Here is a 20,117-nt window from a genome sequence, read left to right on the forward strand (position 1 = left end):
TTAAAACCTGGGTTGGGCTGAAAACAAGAAGTGAACACCAAGGTCTGGAGATATTCCGCATGGATGAATAATCTCTGATTCCTTGCTATACGTGTCCTACCTTCTCAAAAATTTGGCAAAAGTGAGAGATGTTATCTTGGCGAATCTCAAAGATGTCAGTAATTATGACAACTTTTTAAAAAATGTTTTATTTAGATTCTTTGTAGAATGAAACAAAAGGACAGAATAACATCCCCCACACCCCCAAAAAAACAACCCATAATAATGACAAAGCCAAAGTCCAGAAACTGTACATGCACAGCAACCCATGCCAAAAAACAAAAGAGACAAAAACAGAAAATAAAAATACAAAAAACGATAACAAGTATTACTTTCTGGACAGTTTGGAGAAGAAATAATTGAAGTTAATTAACAAGAGGAATGTCATAATTGATTAATCTGCATTGAAGGTGCTCCGTGAAAGGGTCCCATACCTTTTTATACTTCTTGATTGAACCTGTATTATTACAACCCTGTTTCCAAAAAACTTAGGACCCTGTGCAAAATCTAAATAAAAACAGAATGCAATGATGTGCAAATCTTTTAAACTCTGTATTTAATTGAAAATAGTACAGAGGCAACATATCCAATGTTGAAACTGAGAAACTTTATTGTTTTCTGAAAAATATTTGCCCATTTAGAATTTGATGCCAACAAGACATTCCAAAAAAGTTGGGACAGGAGGAACAAAAGGCTGGTAAAGTTGTGTAATGCTAAAAAAAACACCTGGGGATTGATTGCCAACAGGTCAGTAACATGACTGGGTATAAAAAAGCATCCCAGAGAGGCTGAGTCTTTCAGGATTAAAGATGAGGAGGGGTTCACCACTCTGTGAAAAACTGCACGGGCAAATAGCGCAACAATTCAAGAATAACATTTCCCAACATAAAATAGCAAAGAACTTTGCTTTTCATTATCTACAGTACAAAATAACATTAAAAAATTCAAAGAATCTGGAGAAATCTCTGTATGTAAGGGACAAGGCCAAAAACCAGCATTTGTTGGCTGTGATCTTTGGGCCCTCAGGTGTCACTGCATTAAAAACAGACATCATTCTGCAGTGGAAATCACTGCATGGGATCAGGAAACAGTTTGTCGCTGCATCCACAAATGCAAGTTAAAACTCTAAAAGGCAAAGAAGAAACCATACATAAACAGGATCCTGAGACGCCGCCACCTTCTCTGGGCCTGAGCTCATTTAAAATGGACTAAGGGGGAGCTGAAAAGAGTCCTGTGGTCCGACAAATCAACATTTGAATTTTTTTTTGGAAATCATGGACGCTATATCCCCTGGGCTAAAGACCATCAAGCTTGTTATCAGGGCATAGTTCCAAAGCCAGCATCCGTGATGGTATGGGGGTGCATTAGTGCACATGGCATGGGTGACTTGCACATCTGTGAAGGCACCATTAATGCTGAACGATATATACATATTTTGGCAACATATGCTGCCATCCAGATGACGTCTTTTTTAGGTAAGGCCTTGTTTATTTCAGCAAAAAAGTCCTAACTACAAAGCAGCGATAGAACATAGTAACAAATTGAGAGACAAAGTATTTAGAATATGGTGGTTTCTGCATGAGTTCATAAAGTGAATGCTCTTGAGGCTGAGGCTGAAAATTGGGTATATTATGTCTAACAAACATTGAAGATATCAGAAAAAATGGGCTTAAAGAAGATTAAATATTGCGTTCATCTGTGAAAATGAAGCAAAATATTGGCCAACATATAGTTTTTTTAAGTAATCTTAAACCCTTTTGCCACGGTGCCATATTGATCACACCTGGAACAAAGTTCTGATAGCTGACACCATTTTTTAGAGGAAGGAAAATATATTAAAGATTTTTTTTTCTCAATTTCCTCCAAAAGATATGAGGTATAAGTGCAATTGTTTCAAAGTAGATTTATGCAGCATTTTTTTCTTCATATAAATTGGGTAAAAGGAGGTTACCAATGAATCTGGAGGGAACTGTACCCATTTCAACTCATCATCAATTTTATAACATGGTATTTTTACCACGTTAGTGATAATAGATAATCAGTGCTGATACATCAGTTATTCCATTAATATATATTTTTATCATTGCCATATCTATGGCCATGGGCACAGGAAATAATAATGATATAATAATATCAAATAATAATAATGGGTTCCTTCTGGTCCACAGCTTTGCAGAGATTAGCACTTTCCTTCTTGTTACACATCAAATTCTAGTCGTGAAGGCCTTGCTAAATACCTGATGAGCTGAATCAGTTGTGTTTAATGTGGCTATGGCTGTTTAATCAAAAACTTTCTGATTATTGTCATTTTGCATTTAAATCATTCTGATGATTTCATTTCTATGAGCATCTGCAACAATTAATCATGTTTCACAATTAAGGGACTACATTGTTGATTATGAAGAAAATTAAAACATTGTTCAATATTTGTATTATGTGCCAAATTGAATGCAGATTTTAAGACTAGGATAAACCAAATGGTCGAGGTAACAATTAATCTTCATTTTAGGATTTGTGCCTTCAAGAGGAAGCTGTGCAAGCACCCTCATGGTATAGTAATTGTGTTTTATATGGGCATTCTTCAAGGTCTGTTTCAGTGAGGCTCAGCCCAACTTCACCCTGGGAATAGTGCTGGTTGTTAGGCTTTGGGTTTCACAAGCTTTATCGCTCCTGGGTGCTCCCCCTCGTGCAGTACTACCACCTCAGAAGTAACTCTGATCTGCATGCATCTCCACAGAAATGGAAATCCTATCAACAAAGCACTGATAGTCTCTCTAAAAAAGCATCCTATTGCATAATGTTATTTTGAACAACAACTAAATATGATGTCAACAGTAAGGGGTGCTAATAACTTGCTAAACCAAGTTAAACCAAGGGATTAAGCTAGGGTCTGTTATTAGGATTGTTAGAGTAATAGTGTTATTAGAGTAATTTGATGGCATAGTGGGTAATGTTATAACAGGACACTGGAGACAAGGGTGCAATGAAGCATCATGCTCTCTCTCTTGATAAGAGTGTCTGCCATGTCTTAGTTTAGCTGATGGTTCTACTGTACATTAAAAATTAACAAATTTAGTCACAGTGTATGTCCATTTGCAACTTTGCGCCATCCCATTCATTTCAGTGGAGAGCTCTGCCTCATTGTGCACTGTGGCGAATGCAGCCTTGACAAGTTCAGCAGATTCCAATTTTAGTTAAATGCATGCAGCTGCAACAAGCAAGAGTAGATTGACGCATCAGATGTGTGTCACACATAAAAAAAATCCCTTTCAGACATGAAGGAGAAGTTAATAACAGCAGTGTCTGGATTATATATCACTTTAGTTTTATAAAGACATCAAGTCAGAATGCTGTGTGGCAGAAAGTTAGTTTAAAAGAGTACTTTATTGTTCTTTTCCTCCATTTCCAAATGCCCACATGCAGCAAGCAGAGAGATCTGGTGCAAGAAAGTGTATGTGTGCCATTAGCTGCAGAGTCCCAGTACCCTGTATAGCTTGTTAAGATCCTGCTACATGCCCAGAATTACTAGTCATGATCCAAATGTTAGATGTGAATGTATATTTAAAACTGAATTAGTCTATGAATAAAACAAATTCATAGAACTGTGTCAAACCTACATGTAAGCTATCTGCATGATGGCACTTTTTTGCCACATTCCTCTGTGCTGGTCATCTCTGCTTGCCACATGTGGGTGTTTGTGTGACATTTCTGAATCGAAATGAATGAAAAGAACAATGAAGTACTCATTTAAGCTCCACCACCAACACAATCTGCATGTTTCCGCTATGCAGCATTCCGTCTGTTGGTGTCTTTATAAAACAAAAGGGCTAAAGTGTATCACGTACTATACTGGAAATCCAGACACTGCCCTTATAACGCCACGTTCGACCTGACTCAGAAAGGGTAAAACATGGACACCTTGAAAGCAAGTATTGTTAGCAATCAGCTAGCCAGCTAACATTAGTTAAATGAGTAATAAGTTTAACCTTCACGATATTTTTAGCTTCTCAAAACAGTGGTATTTATGGTCAGTGTTAACCAATCAGTGTCTGTATGTTGACACATCTAAAAAAAATCTTATTTAAAAGCGGTTCTTTATTACTATTGACAGTGTGAGCAGCCATGTTGAGCTGACATCCTACGTTGAGCATGCAGCTGAGAACACAATCCCGAGTTTTTGAGTAGAAATTTCCAGTTAAGGGGGGATTTCCTTTATTTTCCTGGTTAGATATGGACAGTTCTGAGTAACGAGCTTCAGTTGAATTTAGCATTAGCTTCTCTTCATGTTTGAAAGGGATTTTTTATGTGTAACACGTGTCTGATGTACTAATCTACTCTTATCTGACTGGCTAGATGCAATACAGCGACCACACTTGTCTGCATAACATTGAATCTGCTGAACTTTGCTGCAGCGCGTTTTGGCTGCCTTCACCGCAACGCAACCCGTCATGCACCACATGGATGTGGCAGAGCTTTCCATTGAAATGGATTGTAATATTCTGAATGTGCCTTTGGATATATGAATAAGTAATAAAGTCAGTTATGGATTCCCTTTTCTTACATTTTATATGACAGGAGAAATGGTATAGTTGTTTTGCCAAATCCCTTCAGTGCCATTTCTGTTATTACAGTTGAACTGTAATTTGCTTGGAACAGGAGTATATTGCTTTAGTAATCTGTGTGTTCTTGCCTGACCATATGCAGTCTTAATAATGCTGACACAGCATAGTGCACATGTGCAGAGCTTTTGGTTTCTTCTGGTTTGGAGATTTTTGGGTTTTTCATAATATCCCAAAAGGGCAGACACTCTGATAATCTTACAATAACACCAGATGGACTTTTGCTTTTCCATATTATTCTTGTCCACAGTGGAAGCACAGCAAAATTGAGCAGCATTGGTGTTGCACGTCTCTGGTTCTTCTGTCAGTGTGGTAGGCGAAGTCAGGAAATGAGGAACAATCTCAGCCTGTTCTGTTGTGTCTGAACGGTCAGCCACCTCTACTGTAATTGTGGGGGAAAACACCAGAGACACACGTTTGCGCACTCATTTGTCCCACTCTGGCGCACACTTTGCCAATTTGTGCATGAGCAGGCTTTGAAATAAGCGATTTGCTGTTTTCTCTCCATTTCCTGATAACCTCACACAATCAAATGTCGACTCAGAATGACATTGTTTGGGTTTTCCTGTTTTGTACTGGTCTAGGAGTTACAAGGCGAAGGAGCAGAGGCTGAGGATTTGGCCATGATTTACAAAACAGAACTTGCATGGGGTGTTTGAATTTTGATTTAGAGTCCTAATATTTAATTCTAATGATATTTTTAGGAACGCTTACTCAGATGTACATGAATCAGCAGAATAATAAAGAAAGGAAATATATTGCGACTTCTTATCAGTGAAGCCACAGCTCAGGCGCTGGAGACATTTGAAGAGCGGAAGGGGATTCACCTCAATCTTTTGTTTTCACGGTTGCCTTCGGAGCAGTGAACTTGACACTGCTTCAAATAGCAACTTGTTTTTCTGGGGTCATTTCCTGTGTGTATGGTCAGAGAAATATAAACATTGAAAGCCATTACACAAAACTGTAAGATACAAAATTTTTTGCCAGGTCACCAAAAAACACCTTATTGTGTTTCTTATTATCAGACTTGCCAATTGTGTCAAATGAACATTTTAGCTAGAAATGTATCTCTGAGTACTGAAGGTCAACATGGTATGGCAAAAAAAATGGTATTTTATGCATTGCGCAAGAAAACATTTTATACAACAGTCCTGGCAGCACAATCTGATTGGTTGAGGAGCGTTCTGCCCATGCTGTTTTTTTTCCACAGTAACTATATCATTCCACTGAGCATGAGCACATCTTGCAAGTTGCTTCAGGCTGCAGCTATCTTTACTGCTACTTTAATCTATCCTACTTCCACCTCATTCAAAAACACAAAATAAACACATTAGATACCTTCTACAAGATAATATTTGACCTGCACCATGTTTAGTCAGATTATGCAAGGGAGTAACAGCAGGCCTGCATCAAGCTCTGAACCTGTTGTTCCCCTAAGCATGCATTTCGGTCAGCAGCTTTGACGGCAGAACAACTAAACAAACTAGAATTAGCCAGAAACAAACAGAAGAGTGATGTGCGTTCCAGCCCTGTTCAGTGAGTCAGATCAATTGGTTTAGCGCAGCAGTAAGAGTCGGCTCTTTTGGCTCACAAATTGCTTTTCATTCAGTTCCATTGTATATTTTATTAGCAAAACTAGCGACATATCATTTACTTTTCCATAAAATTTTAGTCTTTCTTCTAAATAACTATGTAACAAAAATTGCATTTTTTGTTTATTGACAGATGTGCACTATGCTGTGTGAGCATTAAGATAACTGAATATGTTCAGGCAAGAACAAACAGATTACTAAAGCAATAAACTCCTGTTCCAAGCAATTTTTTGACAATTAGTTACTTAAAAAGAAATTGAATACACCAAATGTTCATAAGTAGTTTTACTGGATATATTTTGAGAGGAAGCAATCAATCCAGCAACCAGTCATCAATAAACAAAGGCAGATAAAAGTACTTTGGAACTACTTATTTGGAACTAATGTGGCACACTAGAAAACACGGCTAAGAACTGCATAAAAAAAAGCTAAGGACAAAACAAGAGAAAAACTAACACGACCAGCAGCAGGTCTGGGGTTACCGGGAGATATTGAGAAAAAATACAGAAACAGCCTTTTGATGTAAGTCGGCTCCCAACTTTCATCTTAAAAAGCTCAAAAAGCTGACAAATCACTAGACGAGAATACTATTCAGCAAACAAGATGAGCTGTGAAATGCTTCACAAGCTGGCAGGAACAAAACGATATTCAGATTAATCTGGCAAATATTGGAAAAGCTGAGCTGAACCTGACACTTCAAAGGTTTTATGCCTCTAACCATACAGCAGAAGGTTACTAGTTTTACAAAGTTTTATTACACACTTCAATAACCTAAGAATAGCTCAACCAGTTTGCATTGAAGTTCCTGTAGTTACTGAATAATAAGCCTTAGTATGCAATAACCCTGGGATTCTAAGGGGTTAAAGCACATTTGATACAACGTTGAGGGCTTCTTTGCTTTATTTTTTCTTTCTGTTGCAAATCTGAGCAACAGAACAAACGATTCAGAAATACCACACTTTGAGTGTCCTGCAAAATAATTAATTATATTGCTGTGCAATTCTTTAATTCCAGACTCTATGCATGGTTAAGGCCAACTAACCTTGACTTGACTAAAACAGAGATTTATGTAAGAATAAAAATGTGGATGAACTGCAGCTGTAGCTGCACTGCTGTTTATTTGTGTGTGTGGGTGTGTGAACATGTAAATGTGAAGTTCTGCTGATGAAGTGTACAGACTGTTTGGAAGAGGAAGCCATGAGGGAAAGCAGTGAATGCTGTGTCAATACAGTCTGGGTACTTTGAGTGAGGGTGGGTGTTATAGTAAGGGAAAAAGAGGGGGGGGCTCTTAGAGGGGTTTGGGTGGGAGACTTGGCCTCCATACCTTTCCTCAGCCTACCGCCTATTGTCTACCAGCCTTTTGTTGTCTTACTGTAATTATGCCTCCTATTTGTTGTAAAAGTGATGACGGCTGCTGATTATTTTCTCTCAAGGTGGATGACTGTAGGCAGACGTCTCAGTTCCTTTGTCTTCACACAGGCTCCCTATATAGAGTTCAGGCGTAAATACAGCAAGCTCTGGGGTGAAATCAAAAGATTTTATGACTTCATGTATTTGCATTATTCACATGCATTTTGTTTTATGTGGTTATTATTATTCTTTTCCTATCCTGCAATTTGTCCAGCCATCTTCCCAGTTCTATTCAGGTAAAATAAATAAATATGGTATGCTTATTAAAGGTGCATGCCAACATTTTTCAAACCTCTGTGTGCCACATTGGTAGCATGCATATGATCACGGCAAAGCGACTGCCCATTGACTTGGGAACCCTTGTTAATTTGTATTAAATATGATCATCATAACTGTTGTATTTAAACTTTGCAAGTATTACAGTAAAACTCTTACTAAGTTTTATGCTTAGCCCACAGAAAATGATGAAGATAGATACAGCCAGGCTAGCTCTCCTATCTGGTAGGACTGATCTGAAGGCCTAACATGTCAGATTAATCACTAACATAATTAAGAACTGACAGTAAAATCAACCAATTACATTTTGATTTACAATGGTGGGTAGGACCAATTTTGTGAGAAAAAGGCATGTAGGCCTTCTGGAAGTTTTAGATATGCCACAACTGTGAGTACAAGTGGTAGCCTGGCGAATGCTTGTCAGTCAGATGTTAGAAATGGAAAATAGCAGCAGCAGCTCCATGCCAGGGCTCTTTACTGAAGTACTCACTGTAAAACTTACAAGATAAAAGATATATTATAAGATAAAACATATATTAATATACAATACACACACTTCAAATAAAACATGAAATGCCTTTTACAAGCTTCACATCTTTTATCTACAATGGCCAAAAAAGGTTCATGTGAATTGCTATTAGCTTAACATTAACATAATACTAAAATATCATAGAGGTGTTTTTGTATTCCCCGTTTTTGACATTTAATTCCCAAACTGAAGGCCTAGTGCTAATAATCACGGTTCATCCCTAGGCTGAGATTTTCAGTTTTTCTAAAAGAAATTTTTCAAAATGACTGTCAGAGGTAATCACCCTTATACTACAAATGCAGCAGAGATTAGGTGGAAAAATGCTGGATTTGTCATTCCTTCTGCCCCTTAAGCTTCATGTCCATACTGTAAGGATTATTATTGCGTTATTACATGGAAAACAATGCAGTGGGGTTAATATTATATGATAAGAGTGAGAAATAGAAGTCTGAGAGGTTGGGGATGAAAATTGTAATATTGTATTTAATATGTTACTGATTTAAAGAAACTAAACCATAACAATGTAGTTTGCAAAAATCCCTTAAACAGTCCTAAAAGAACTAAAATCAGCATAAACCATGCCACAATCTGGAATATTTCAGTTTAATGTTTGTGTGTGTGTGTTGGTCAGTTGTAATAGCTGTGTGGCTTAGTGAGAAAGTTTGTATTAAATTCCCATTTCCACCCATTGTAATGGGAGCTGGCAGGTTTCCACACGCAGCCCTGTGCTGCTCCAGTGTGAGAGAAAGAGAGGCAGCGGGTGATATAAAGGGCCAGGCACCAGGGCCACAGTCCCTACTGAGGAAGCTCAGCCGTGGGACCCCAGGAGGTATGGGTGCTCTGATAGCTCCCTTCAGACTCTGCAGGAAATCCCCCAGCGATAAAGGTGAAGCATATCGGATCAGCCATGAAAACTCTTCTTAAGCAAATCTATCATCTCCTTCCACACCGAAGGCTGTTTACGTGCACCATATAGCGAACAGGGGGACTTAAAATGGCACTCTGGTGAAAGCTCACACAAATCCAGCTTCACTATAAGTTTCCCACTGGAACAATTCTGTCAGCTTTCCCTGCTTCTGCTGCAGATGATTTATCCGTCCATGCATCCGTGGAATAATAAACACAGTGGCAGAGGGGAAAAAGAAGATGTCTTGGATTTTTTACTCAGTCAGCTAGTTGCAAAGTGCCAGAGCAGAGAGGATTTCTGACAGAAAGGTCAAGGACATTAACAATGGAACAATATAGAGAGCTTCTGAAGAGACAGAAAGAGGGACAGAAAGGGAAAGACATGACAGCATCTTGTCGACAAGACTACAGAGCGTCGTTCACATCTCTGCTTCAAAGCGATTCCACTGTCATTTTAACCTTATGGTATCATCTGTACAATGTGTATTTGAACAGGGCCACTAAGAAGCCTGAGGAAAAGCACCTATTCTTCAGAATATGCACAAGCCGTCATCACCCAAGCATTCTTTTATGTATCCTATGTCTAAGGGTCATTTTGGGCAGATATATACCAAAACTAATCAGAAATCAGTCCTTGTAACTCAAGAACAGAAGAGGCAAGAATGCAACTTGGCATTCATCCTGTTTCCTCTGTTCTAGGTCATGTCATATATGTGCCATACAGTGTTCATTTCAGTAGTATCATTGAGCACACTGCAAATCTATACAGCGTTGACATATTAACAACTCCATTCATTTTCTGCCATATCGGAAAAAACATTGTAGATGAACTTTCAAGGGCTTGAGGGTGGCAGCATGTCATAGGAAGCATGTTTCTCTTAATGCCTGTAATCTCTGAAACTCTGAAATAACAACTGCCACATATGGCACGGAGCCTGACCTCCAGATCAGAGAGCTTGGGCTCTCTCAAGCACAAGGCGGTGGCACTGTAGTATTGAATTCTGCTTTTACAACAGCTTGTAAGAATAAAATAAACACAGTTCCAGCTTTCTATATTGGCTCAGGGTGTGGTGGTGGTCAGGTGGAAATCCTTGTTCCGGGCTTAGCAGGGCATCTCAGCATGAGCCCTCCCGCTTCCCTACTGGGGGCACAAGTGACCTCCACCTACATGGGCTGGAGAGAGACCTTTGGTGGGTTGGAGGGCGAGCACAGAAGAGAAGCTCTGAATGAAGAGGTTAGGGAATAAATTATAAATTAATCTTATCTAATGTATCATTGGTAATATGTTCTGAGACTTTGGTTTTGTTTACTTTAAAATGTTCTACAATGTAATTAAAATCTGCCACCAGAGAAGGTGAGCTACATGCAAGTCCATGTTGGGCACAGTAAAGAGCATCAGCATGTGAAACTGGAGCTGTTTGTGTTACCGTTTGTCCTGTTTGTTACTGTGTAAAAGAAGCATGGTGCTGTCTTAATTTCTCCATGTGTTTCAGAACTACTTTACAGAGCAGATTAATCTGATGAGTGTTGAATGAGTATTCAAAGATAACTCAGTCAAAACTTAGTGAAGGATGTGTCTACAATTATCATTATATCTTCATCATTCTGTTGATTTTTTATTTGAAACCTAAACATTGTGCTGGACATTCTTTCTGCCTATGCATGTATTGTTAATATGTAGATTTGCAAGATGTGGTTTGGAAATCTCCCAGAAATCCCAACACCTCTGACTTTTAAATTACTATTTCAGGCTTTACAGGGTGACTTGCAGCAGCACAAGCACACCATATTTTGCTATGTTCTTTTCACTCAGTCATGCTACTTCTTTCAATTTCAACAAAAAAATCACACACGTTTCAGCTTTAATGAGTTTGGCAGAGTCAGATATGTCCTTGCAACAAGAACATCTGGGGACAACCATTACAAATTTTGGGCTAAATGTGGGCAGGAAAGTAGACCCCCTCACATAATTAGGGTGGTAACAAAGTTAGTGTGAGTATGAAATTTCCAAACCAATCCAGCACCTTGTCGAGCTCAACAGTGCGCACATCCACACTGTCCAACAGACATGAAGCCTGTCGCTAGCCCATGAATGTAACACAAGTTAGTATGCCTGAAAAGTCTCCCTAAATAACTGCAATAAACATATAGATGTGTGTCGTATGTTCAGAAAACACGTTCCAGGCAGTAAAAATAAGCATTACTTGTTGCAGAAAGAGTTTAGTTAGCTAACGATAGCATTTTGCTTGTGTTATCATTTGTATTCCAGACATTAAAAAAGCACAGAATTTGGGGCAGGCTTTAAAGTACTATATCCCTATTTGTGGTGGATTTTGCCTCAAACCAGAACCAAAAGTTAAAGTTGTTCCCAGACGTATAATCTCATTATGAGTTTATGTCTGGTCCTGCAAGTCTAATAATTTAAAAACTTATTCTGAGCTAAAGTGGATGTGTTAGAGGAGACTTACAAAAGCTGAATTTATTGCATGAAATTGATTTTAGGGACCTGAAGCAATAGTAGAAATGTGGTTCTGAAATGCAGTCACTGCACTGAGCTATCTGACATGGCCCTTTGTAGCCGTGCAAGCTTTCATGCGGAAAATGGTGGTTATTTCAACAACCTGTGTGAGGTATACCTGTCTGACCCAGTTTCCTCAATCAGTATCCCTCCACAGCTCTATTTATTAGGCAGTGGAAAACGTGAGGAAGTGTTCATCAAAACACGGCTGATGCGCTGGATTGTTTTTAGCCGTCACAGCAGACTATTCATGAGTTCTGTTGTTTTAATGGAACAAAACCCGACTATCAGCACTGCACGAAAATTAAGCAATGCCTTGTACCTCTGATCAGACTGTGAATCCAAAGGAAAGCTGTGAAAATACCAAAGAGCATTCTAAAACCATTCTAAGGAAATTAGAGATAAAGTTATAGACATGTACAAGAAAAAGGAAAAAGCTGCAAAACAATACCCAAGTATTTAGATATCTTAGAGAACACTGTTGAATTAATTGTGAAGAAACTACATCACACCACCAAATCATTCAGCATAGGAGCAAGAAGGGAACTTGTGAGGGAAGCTACAGAGAGGCCAAGAATCACTTTGAAGGAGCTACAGAGTTCAGTGGCTGACACTGGAGTAAAGATGCACCAGTCAACAATGTCAAGAGCTCTGCATACAACTGGCCTGCATGGGAAGGTGGCTAGAAATAAGCCATTAAATACATCATGCAAGTCTGGAGTTTGCCAAGTAAGCATCAGAGTGATCCAGCAAAAATGGGGGTTAAGTTTTAGTGGTCAGATGAGACAAAAATGGAACTGTGCATTGTGTGGCACAAACCTAACACTGTCCATTCCTCAACAAACACCATCTGAACAGCAGAGTACAAAGGTTTCAGCATCGTGTTGTCAGGATGCTTTTCCTCAGCAGGGACTGGGCATCTTGTTAAAATTTGAATATGGATTGATTGTGCAAAATATAGAGAGATACTGCAAGACAACTTGCTTCAGTCTGCCAAAGAGAAATTTTACTTTTCAGCAGGATAATAATCCCAAGTTCAAGGCCAAAGTAACCCAGGTGTGCCTGAACAACAAAAAGATGGATGTTCTATAATGTCCAGATCTCAGTCCAATCGAGAATCTTTATCATTATTTAAAAATTGTAGTCCACAAACATCTTCAGCCTGAACAACCTGGAGCAAATCTGCCAGGAAGAATGAGTGAAAATCACTCTCAACCAGTATGCAAAGCTGGTAGAAACCTATTTCAACATATATAAAGCTGTTGTTGCAGTAAAATGTGGTTCTATCAAGTACTAGTCTGAAGGGGTTGAATACTTATGCAGCAGCATTTTTTAGTTTTTAATTCTTTGATAAAGATCTTCTGACAAACAATGAATTATAATCTGAAAATTTACTTTAAGGGCATATTGGTTTGCAATAAAAAATACTGTCTGGAACAAGCTGTACAAGTGTCATTTGTAATCCAGATAAATCTGATGTCTTTTAAGGTTGAATAGCTTTGCACAGCATTATATGTATAAGATAAATCATGGAATTCTATCATATACTTGATCAACAAATTTGGTAAAATGCAAAAGCAGATCAGACCTATGTGAGAACTGTGTGGGTACAGCTAATGAGCAGCTTGATTGACAGCTCTCTGTTCAACACTCCTAGCCTGCTCCACCACTCATACAGAACTACAATCATTATCCAGCTTTTATGTGACGGTAACTGGACGGAAAAAAAATCATGGACGAACAGATGTGACATCAGCTTTTTGAGTGGTAGGGGGCATGCTTACAGAAGCGTTACCCAAGATTAGGACTGCCCAGATTACATCAAGAAGAGAGAATTTTTGGTCAATTATTGGACACTGGAACGTTATTCGAAGGACATACTTGGTACATGTTTACTGTTAAGAATGCAAGAACACAATTAACCTAATTAGAAAGAAAACCCAGATTCAGGTTCCCTGTTCCCCCACTGTTAACTATACCGAAGACTTCTCATTGTGATATCACTGTCATTATGAAAACCTGTCTTTGTCTGCAGTGATAAAGCTTTCATGATAAACAAGAAAAAATGTTGCCATACATGCAGTATGCCAGAAATAGCTTTCAACATGACTGCCTCTTCCCGTTTCCTGTGGACACAAGCTCACTATCCTTTGTCATACTACTTATTAACTTTAACACCATCCTCCGACCACAGTCATCTACATAATTCCTTTCTCGCTGCTGCTGATAATGAGCATCACAGGCCATTATAGGCCAATGACTTCCATTAAACCCAAGCGCTTTGGCAAGCAGACAGCCAATTTAAATGCATAGAATTAATCTGCATTACACTTCCCGATCACCCTCTTTCAAAGCTTATCATGTATAATGTTGGACACTTTCTTTGCTGTCTATCAAGCTGTGACTGTCGCTACAGGAACAGCACAGCCAGTTTGTCGTTCCTTTTATCAGGATGGGGCGAAACTTAATCCTGCCAAAACTCCTGAGGAACGTTGAGACCACAGCTAGGAAACACTGATAGCATCCACAAGTGTGTTGTGGTTAGTGGGCTGTGGGAATGGGGGGAGGGGGGGGAGAAGGGGGAGAAGGCTAGGGAAGGACACAGCAGTAAATACCAGATAAAAGACACTTTTAAGCAAAAAAAAAAAAGGTTTAAAGCCATTTATCTAGGGACATAACATTAGAATAAATAGAAATGAACATTAACACAGTAAAAAGTAACAGGAATTTCTTATTCTCAAAAATGTTATTGATAGCTTGTGAGATGGTTTGAAGGACAGAGGACTGGTTTTAATGCACTCCAGCAATTGCATGGATTTGTTCAATTACACCAACAGCACACCAGGTTCAACTTAAAAGTAATAGTTCAGTGAAAAATATCAATTTCAAAACGTCCCCTTACCTTAAATATAATCAATCAGATATGATGATCAAAAAGATATGTCTAAATTTTGCTCAAACAGACTTGCCTCTGTGCTTTCTAATGCTGTAAGAGATTCTGTTATCTATAGAAAAGGATACTGCACTGTAAACAAAATATGTGCCAGAAAAAAATGTTAATTAACAGTGCTTTTCTGTTTTATTTCTGATGGTAAAATCTGTAAAAATGTATTTCATTTAAATTCTTAGAAAAACAACAGTTTTACTAGTTTAACTAGTTATTCTAACATACCGTTTTGAGCATAATAATAACAGTAACAACTATTAAAATAAACACAAATGCCTGAGAAATAAAAAAAATGATATTTTAGTGAATTTACATTCTAGTTTTGTAAATTAACAAACAGCAGTGTTAATGCATGGGTAATTTACAGGCATTTAACCTTTTTTTTCCAAAAACAGGTACTGACCATTAGGTTTTACAGTACTTTAACAATGAGAATATTTTTTACAGTATGCAGTGTGTTATACCAAACAGTAGTTGAAACCTGAATTTTGTCCATACTTTTTGTCCATTTTTGGTGAGGTATAAGCTTCACCAAAATTATCTTGGCTGAATGAATGCATGCAGGGTAAGAGGCAGTGTCCATTTTACAGATAACAGTATGTCATACAGTGTTAGAAACCACATAAGCAACTTAATTGAGATTATGCATTATCACAACAGCTCAGCATAGCCTGAGGCAAATGTGTGATGATGTAGTTTGTACGATGCAGTATATGCAGTTTGTACGATGTTAATTAGTGTTTATAAGCTTTTAGTGTGGTTCATTTGACTCATAGCTCCAATGTAAAACTAAAGAAACACACTTTACACACCAAACATGTCTATTATATGCAGGGACAACTGCATACATTTGTCTTTTGGCAAAATTATCATTATTATTATTATTATTAACACTTACTGCCTAGAGAAATAGCTTCAAATATAATATCTTCAGGTAGCCTTAGATTAGCACTGTATACATGCGATGTAGACAAAGTTGCGGACAGAGACGCTGTATGACTGCACAAAACAGCGAAAGATCCAGAAAAAGGTAGGGCCAGTTAGTGAGCTGCAGCGTTCCATGGAGACTTTTGGGCAGGAAGCTGTGCTGCTGGACCTGATATGTGACCAGGAAGCAGGCCGAGCAGGAATCAAACAGCGGGCAAAGCAGAAACAGGAAGAGCGGCTGGTCTCCTGTCTGCTGAGTGTTTGCTCAGCCTGCAACCCTGCATTACCCATGAGCCCCACTGGAACACAGCTGGAGCAGTAGACACTTGCTTATAGTGGGATAGTTCAAGGATATAAAGAGGGCAGGATAAACTGGTTTAGTGTACACCAAAAGAGCCCAATTAGGGTTTTGTTGTTGGGATTTTTGCACACCGGTGGAGGAGCAGATACATCTAAGTGGGGTATTATTATGATGGCCTCTAAAGGAAGCAGCACTAAAATCATGGAATACTCAAATGTATTACTCGGCTAGTAGCTGTTGGCTAATAAAGGCAGCCTAAGTGCTTATGTCAGCCTCCTACAGATCACGTCCACACCTGTTGTCCATTTGTCGATGTTCGCCAACTTTACGGAATGTGTGTCCAGCTGTATTTTGTTTGGGAGACTTTGACTTAATATTTTTGGGTGGAACCAACAAGAATGGTTTAGCCTCTTTTCTTCCTTTTACAAGCTTAAATTCCCAAATTTCCCAAAAGGCTTCATTTCTTATCTGGAATTTTGAGTGACCCTAACCTTGTGTCTTTCTAGCAATTAAATTCACTTGTACATTTTTCACTATCAGTTACTTAGTTACGGAAAGCGATGCATTTAGAAAGGCGTGTTGTGTTAAGTAGCATCTCTTTGACTTTATTGTGCCTGAATGCAGTCTCAGGTTCTTTGTTGAAGCCTGCCTGTTCACACACTCAGTGAGGCCAAGCCAAACACTCTGCAGATAAAATCTCTGATTAACATACCACTTGGACAAATCACTTCTCTTTTACAGAGGGAACAGTCTCGGCGGTTCCCATTACGAAAGGAAATGAGTGTTTTTCGGATACTTAAATGGAGCCAAAATCACAAAAATAGTCAAGACCACCTAAGTGAGCACAGCCAAAAAAGTGGTACGGTAACATATCAGATAAAATGCTACAGACAAACGGACTGATTGTGTGTGTGTGTGTGTGTGTGTGTGTGTGTGTGTGTGTGTGTGTGTGTGTGTGTGCGTGTGTGTGTGTACAGTATGAGGAGGAAGGCTGCTGACAGATGCGCTCATACTAAACACACTAACAGCAGTTAAGGTGCCAAACATGAATTCCTTGACCGGTTCATCTGCGTCTTTTCTAAGACAAAGTGTCCATTGTTGTTGGCCTTGTGTTGTTTTTTCCCTTTAAAGAGAGTGAAGCCACTGCAGCTGTCCCCAGGGGTGCTTCATAATCCTTTCTCCTTCCTTTTCTCTTAACCTCCTTACACACATATACACACACATATACACAAACATAAGTTTACCCTTTACAGCCTCTAATTTGTCTTCCAAGCGGTGAATACAATGGCGCCAAAAAATCAAGAGCCACAAGTGTACACACACATACACCCACACACTTTATACTTGCAGACCTACTATATACATACAAATACAAGTATGCATGCACAGATGCACACATGGCTCTAAGAGGTGTACAGGAAATTACCCTATTGTTTTCAGGGTTCCTTCTCTCTCCTCGACCCCCCCATCGCCCCCCGCCCCCCATCAGTACAGTCAAGGTTAGTCACTCATAGTCAAACAGCACTTATGGCAGAGAAGCTGTTTAGCTACTGTAGACCGCTCAAAACTCAAGAAAATACTCATCAAATGTACAATACTGCGCAAAAATCTTACCTTTCATTTATTTACTTTCCAGCCAAAATGGCAATTCAGTTATTCACTTTTGAGCATCAGCATAAAACTGTTTCACAGAAAATTACACAAAAACCTCAACAACTACATACAATATCAAATTTATAAGTATTTAGTGTGTGTATCTCTTGCCTTTATCACAGCTTCTATTCTTTTTGGGAGACTTGCTTTCAGTTTTTCAAATAAATCTACAGGACCATTTTTCCCCACCTCCTTTCTTCCACTTCATTCCTAGAACTTTGAATGCAAATTTTCTTCCCTTTTTTGGACATTTTCCCCAATTTAGCCATGTAGAAATTCCAACCACAAGCTAGGTCTCCCTAATCACATGATGATTCCAGCACAAGGAGGGTGAAGGCTAGGACATGCTTCCTCCAAATCATGTGAAGCCAGCCACCATATCTTTTTAAACTGCTGCTATCGAAACGTCATTGGACAGTTCATCACGCTTGGAGGGGAACACTAAAATTCTGCCAATTCTGTTGGGTCAGCTAACAGATGCCCATGCTGACTAGCATTGCACTGAGTGATGGGGGAGAAGGAGAGCTATCCTACACACCGAGAGAGAGCAAGAGCATCAATTGTGCTCTCTTAGACTCCTGTCCACGGATGGCTGCAGCATCACCAGGGATCGAATTGTGGTTATGCCACTTGGGAGCTTTGTCTTCTTTTTTGTGTATTTTGTTCTCTCAGTAAAGGCTTCTCAACAGCTATACATCCTTTCAGACTCATAGCACTCTCACAGTGGAAGGATGGACAGAAACACCTGTGGATTCTTCCAAATCTGAAGCAGGAGTGGAGCTTGATTTTCTCCTGTCTCTCAAAGATGAAAGCTTTAAGTTGTGTTTACCAAAAATTATAAATAAATGAAGGGTGGTCTCTGACTTCTGCTCATTACTGTATCTGACTTTGTTCTGTGAAAAGCTAACCTATGAATTGAGCTTGGCACTTTGAGACTGATACACTATCATTAAACTGGTTCATAAGCAACATACTGTGTAATCATTAAACTTAAGGTGACCAGATCTCTGAAATGAAAACATGGGGCATTTGCAGTTTGATGGTCAATATGTCATTAAAATATCCAACATTTTTATCCATGAAATAAAAAAGGGGGACATTTCCGGTTTCATGTATTTTGATCATGGTAACTGTTGTGCTGTAATAAACTATGGTGAATGCCGACTGACAAAATTGGGTACTACCTAATTAACTTTGTAAACCGTGTCAGAAAATCATACAGTAGCCTTCCATGGTGAGTGAAGCTATGGTAAACTATGGAACACTCAATAAAGAATATGGTCAGCACACATGGGAATAAATTCCAATAGTCCTATAAAAGATTTATATTTCTTATTTTTCCACTCACAAGATTTGTCACTCATCGCTTTTTAGAAATAAAGTTGCTCAGTAAAAAGGGTCTCAAAAGTCACTAAGTCCAACGGCTTAGGCAGGGATGAGGCAGGTATATGTTCACCACAAAACTTACAGTGGTTGTATGAGCTCATAATTCATATTTATATTAAATATTTTGGCATTAAAAAGAGACCCGTGGCTATAGTCCAATAGCCAGACCATAATAATAATAATATTATTAATAATAATAATAATAATAATAATAAAGTTCGACTTCTACAGTGCCTTCTCAAACCCAAGGTCGCTTGACCCTAAACACACCCCGGGCTAGCTCAAGTTCTGGAAAGTGCAAACTGATGCAGTTTAAAAAACTGCACTTTGTGTAGATTGCATGGTAGCCTACATTCAAGTAGATTGTATACCTATACAATCCAGATACCTAATCAACCTACCTATAACCTGATAGTATGATTCAAGTCACCCAGCGGTGCTTTTAATCCCTGCATTACATTGTGTCTTGAAAAGATGTCTGTGGTGATGTTGTGGACTCACTTGACACTTGCTAGCTTCTGGTCGAGTTTTACACAGCAGTATTCTCTAAAACTAGGTGAGCAAGTGATAGAAGTGGTTAGTAGATAGCAGGAAGCAGGCCCTTCTGTTGGCCAAAACAAGCACAATGTTAGAAGTCTGCCCGTCCGCTCTGCTGCCAGGACTCTCCTAGGGCTTTACGGTGTGTTTTTAATTCACAGTTAAAAACAGGGACAATTGGTCACCCTAATTTAATTAATCCTGAATAACATAAGAGTAGCATTAGTGGACTCTGTGACAAGGCAAGACAACACAAAGCAGAGATCAAACCAAGTCTAGAAGTTAGAAGCTAATAACTGAATAATAAGCCAGCAGTTTAAGGGGTTAGTCCATCATTTAGAAAGTAAACTGAATGCAGATTTAGATTTACATACAACATGAGGGTTAATTACAGTGTCCAATGTATGACTGATTCTTATGACTCTCAGGAAGCCCATGCAAAGCTGCATGCTGTTATTGAGTTACTCATTAACTTCT

The sequence above is a fragment of the Colossoma macropomum genome, unplaced genomic scaffold, assembly GCF_904425465.1.
Source record: "Colossoma macropomum unplaced genomic scaffold, Colossoma_macropomum, whole genome shotgun sequence".
Taxonomy (NCBI): Eukaryota; Metazoa; Chordata; class Actinopteri; order Characiformes; family Serrasalmidae; genus Colossoma; species Colossoma macropomum.